Below are 5,000 nucleotides of genomic sequence, written 5' to 3'. Positions count from 1 at the left end.
TGATTAGTAATAGATAGAGCCATCAGAATACAGATAATGTATACAACTGTCCGTATACATGCTGAAAGACTCTGCTCACAATCACAACCACACGTCAGCCACACACCCTTATCACGCACTACTCTCTGCCTGTAACACGCACACAGACAATATGTAAGCACCAGCATGGAACAACACCCAGTGCATCCTCTCCGCCACATTAGACAATCCACACTGTCATAACCAGACTGGGAGGTCCACTCAGAAAACAGAATATCCCACCCACCCGACAACCACCATTGCTCAGCCAAGCCACCAACACCCACACATGTCCTACACAGGGGTGCACCCAACATCACAATACTGCCTCCTCTCACAGCACACAAACAATGGCAGGAATGAAAGACACAGGTCTGCCACAAGCATGGAATGAGAGCGCCGCCTGTCATGAGCCAAAGGTGCATCCTGACGTGGCAAATCAGATGATGCCGCAGGCATCCACTTACTATAATCACAATCAACAAACCGGCCGCCCCGCCCCGCCCCCCATTAAACCTTTCCTTACAACAATGTGTACCTTAACCTAACCTATATCGTACCGTAACCTAACCTATATCGTACCGTAACCTAACCTATGTCGTACCGTAACCTAACCTATGTCGTACCGTAACCTAACCTATGTCGTACCGTAACCTAACCTATGTCGTACCGTAACCTAACCTATGTCGTACCGTAACCTAACCTATGTCGTACCGTAACCTAACCTATGTCGTACCGTAACCTAACCTATGTCGTACCGTAACCTAACCTATGTCGTACCGTAACCTAACCTATGTCGTACCGTAACCTAACCTATGTCGTACCGTAACCTAACCTATGTCGTACCTTAACCTAACCTATGTCGTACCTTAACCTACCCTATGTCGTACCTTAACCTAACCTATGTCGTACCTTAACCTAACCTATGTCGTACCTTAACCTAACCTATGTCGTACCTTAACCTAACCTATGTCGTACCTTAACCTAACCTATGTCGTACCTTAACCTAACCTATGTCGTACCTTAACCTAACCTATGTCGTACCTTAACCTAACCTATGTCGTACCTTAACCTAACCTATGTCGTACCTTAACCTAACCTATGTCGTACCTTAACCTAACCTATGTCGTACCTTAACCTAACCTATGTCGTACCTTAACCTAACCTATGTCGTACCTTAACCTAACCTATGTCGTACCTTAACCTAACCTATGTCGTACCTTAACCTAACCTATGTCGTACCTTAACCTAACCTATGTCGTACCTTAACCTAACCTATGTCGTACCTTAACCTAACCTATGTCGTACCTTAACCTAACCTATGTCGTACCTTAACCTAACCTATGTCGTACCTTAACCTAACCTATGTCGTACCTTAACCTAACCTATGTCGTACCTTAACCTAACCTATGTCGTACCTTAACCTAACCTATGTCGTACCTTAACCTAACCTATGTCGTACCTTAACCTAACCTATGTCGTACCTTAACCTAACCTATGTCGTACCTTAACCTAACCTATGTCGTACCTTAACCTAACCTATGTCGTACCTTAACCTAACCTATGTCGTACCTTAACCTAACCTATGTCGTACCTTAACCTAACCTATGTCGTACCTTAACCTAACCTATGTCGTACCTTAACCTAACCTATGTCGTACCTTAACCTAACCTATGTCGTACCTTAACCTAACCTATGTCGTACCTTAACCTAACCTGTATTGCGCCTTAACCTAACCTGTATTGCGCCTTAACGTAACCTGTATTGCGCCTTAACGTAACCTGTATTGCGCCTTAACGTAACCTGTATTGCGCCTTAACGTAACCTGTATTGCGCCTTAACGTAACCTGTATTGCGCCTTAACGTAACCTGTATTGCGCCTTAACGTAACCTGTATTGCGCCTTAACGTAACCTGTATTGCGCCTTAACGTAACCTGTATTGCGCCTTAACGTAACCTGTATTGCGCCTTAACGTAACCTGTATTGCGCCTTAACGTAACCTGTATTGCGCCTTAACGTAACCTGTATTGCGCCTTAACGTAACCTGTATTGCGCCTTAACGTAACCTGTATTGCGCCTTAACGTAACCTGTATTGCGCCTTAACGTAACCTGTATTGCGCCTTAACGTAACCTGTATTGCGCCTTAACGTAACCTGTATTGCGCCTTAACGTAACCTGTATTGCGCCTTAACGTAACCTGTATTGCGCCTTAACGTAACCTGTATTGCGCCTTAACGTAACCTGTATTGCGCCTTAACGTAACCTGCATTGCGCCTTAACGTAACCTGCATTGCGCCTTAACGTAACCTGTATTGCGCCTTAACGTAACCTGCATTGCGCCTTAACGTAACCTGCATTGCGCCTTAACGTAACCTGTATTGCGCCTTAACGTAACCTGTATTGCGCCTTAACGTAACCTGTATTGCGCCTTAACGTAACCTGTATTGCGCCTTAACGTAACCTGTATTGCGCCTTAACGTAACCTGTATTGCGCCTTAACGTAACCTGTATTGCGCCTTAACGTAACCTGTATTGCGCCTTAACGTAACCGATATTGCGCCTTAACGTAACCTATATTGCGCCGTAACGTAACCTATATTGCGCCGTAACGTAACCCACATTGCCCCTTAACGTAACCTATATTGCGCCGTAACGTAACCTATATTGCGCCGTAACGTAACCCACATTGCCCCTTAACGTAACCCACATTGCCCCTTAACGTAACCCACATTGCCCCTTAACGTAACCCAACACACGTTGGGCCTTAACCCAACACACGTTGGGCCTTAACCCAACACACGTTGGGCCTTAACCCAACACACGTTGGGCCTTAACCCAACACACGTTGGGCCTTAACCCAACACACGTTGGGCCTTAACCTGCTCTGTAATTGTCATACGACGCGTTAAATTAGTGTAGTGTTGCCTAACTGCAACCCCCGCAATATAGTTTGCTACTCGCACTGCCCGGTCCCCAGTGTATCGCTTCATGTTAAACACCTTGCAGCTATACACTGTAATGTGGATGGCAGCAGGACGTACATGCTCAATGCCCTTTGCAGTTGTTCATTGGCATTTGCAGTTGTTCATTGGCATTCGCATGGCGAAGCACTTAGCCTACGCTGTGGTACGGCCTGTGTCAACTGTCCGCTGATGTTGTACGTCCAAATCACACACTGTACTGCACATTGGTCCTCATGTACTGAATGATACATCGTGGTACATGTGACCGTACAACGACTGCGCCAACAACGGCGAACCATGCGGTCCAAATGTTGTGCACTCAGCTACGTGTCGTCTCCCTATAAGAGCTGGATTGCAGTGTGGTATGCCCTGGATGGCGATCAGCATGAGCCGTCTGTTGATGTAGTGGCGCGTGTTGTCAGACGTAGTCGTCTCTTCTCACACACCGTGATAGCACGGTGCACTGCGTTCCACATCTGCGACATGCGACAGAGGCCGGTTGACAGTCGTTCGCGCAATGGACATCGCATACGTACGGGGGCCACCTTCCACGTGTTCGCTAAGCGTGGACATGTTGTTGCGTGTATGTGGGCAGACAGTGTGTCGTGACACCTGACACAGGCATGCAACAATCGTTGAATTTGCAAATGGCGATGGACGCCTACGTTTGCTGGTGACGTTACGCAAATGAACAACTGGTAAACCGTTGTGGTGCGGTTGTTCTCGCTAGGGGTGAATCAGTGATGGCGACGATCGGTTGAGCTACCAACCGGTTGTTGCAGCGATACCCACCATGCCCACGAACGTGAATGGCATGTGGGTGTGAAGCGATACGCGGCGGTGGCTGGGTGGGACCGTCCCCGGCCGGTGAGGGGGGGCCTCCCGGCGTGTTGGCCGTGCGGTGCGTGGGCGCACGCGCTACAGCCGGCTGGTGGGGGCGGCCAGTGGCAGGCGCGCCGGCCGACGGAGGCGGCAGGCGGCGCAGCTGCGCGCCGGCGCACCCTGCACGCGGCGCCGTGCGGCCAAAGTAGGTCCTCGCGGGCCCGGTGCGAAGCGCGGTGGACATCTGCAGTGTGCTGGTCCGATTGAGGACTGTGTGCGCTGAGGATGCGCCGCCGCCCGGCGCTCGGCGCCGCGACGCCGTCTGCTGCTCGGTCGCCTCTGCGGTTCTCGCAGGTGGTTTGTATCGCAGCTGTGCGGACGTGTTGGCGCGTGCGCTGTGCTGGGAGAGTTCGCTTCGGCACCCAAGTGGGGCTTTTGTCCTTCTGTGGCGCTGGCGTTGGAGCTGCCGGTCACCGTAGGTGGCGCGTGTTGTCTCCCGCCGGCAATGCCACGACAGCACGCTCCCGGGCCTCTGTCGGCAGCGGCAAGCTCAGTTGGGAGCACGGGTGGTCGCACCTAAAGCGTCTACTCGCCAAACTCCGGGCGATTGCGCCTCTCTCGAACCCGACCAAGTACTTAGGACGGCGCTGCGCGCCGCCGGGACCTGAGAGGGTTTCGAGGTGTATGGTGCAGGGGAGCTCAGCCTCCTCCTGTTTGCAGAATAATTGAGCGGACGCTTGCGTGTTCGCGCGGGCCCCCGGGACACACTCCCGGGCGGCCGGCTGCTCAGCTCTAGTTGACGCAGCTCCCTGGTTGATCCTGCCAGTAGTCATATGCTTGTCTCAAAGATTAAGCCATGCATGTCTCAGTACAAGCCGCATTAAGGTGAAACCGCGAATGGCTCATTAAATCAGTTATGGTTCCTTAGATCGTACCCACGTTACTTGGATAACTGTGGTAATTCTAGAGCTAATACATGCAAACAGAGTCCCGACCAGAGATGGAAGGGACGCTTTTATTAGATCAAAACCAATCGGTCGGCTCGTCCGGTCCGTTTGCCTTGGTGACTCTGAATAACTTTGGGCTGATCGCACGGTCCTCGTACCGGCGACGCATCTTTCAAATGTCTGCCTTATCAACTGTCGATGGTAGGTTCTGCGCCTACCATGGTTGTAACGGGTAACGGGGAATCAGG

At 50.9% G+C, this 5,000-nt stretch overlaps 1 non-coding gene across 1 annotated transcript in view; it reads left to right on the top strand.

Moving 5' to 3' along the window:
• Nucleotides 1–4,611: 4,611 nt before the first annotated feature.
• LOC124569799 overlaps nt 4,612–5,000 on the top strand; it is a 1,910-nt gene continuing 1,521 nt past the window's right edge. The window contains exon 1 of the ribosomal RNA XR_006971317.1: nt 4,612–5,000. This exon is cut by the window's right edge and continues 1,521 nt beyond it. This is a non-coding gene — a ribosomal RNA (small subunit ribosomal RNA).

This window comes from Schistocerca americana, unplaced genomic scaffold (genome assembly GCF_021461395.2).
Source record: "Schistocerca americana isolate TAMUIC-IGC-003095 unplaced genomic scaffold, iqSchAmer2.1 HiC_scaffold_1545, whole genome shotgun sequence".
Lineage (NCBI taxonomy): Eukaryota > Metazoa > Arthropoda > Insecta > Orthoptera > Acrididae > Schistocerca > Schistocerca americana.
Note: the sequence above shows the minus strand (reverse complement) of the source record. Positions and strands in the feature narration are given on the sequence as shown.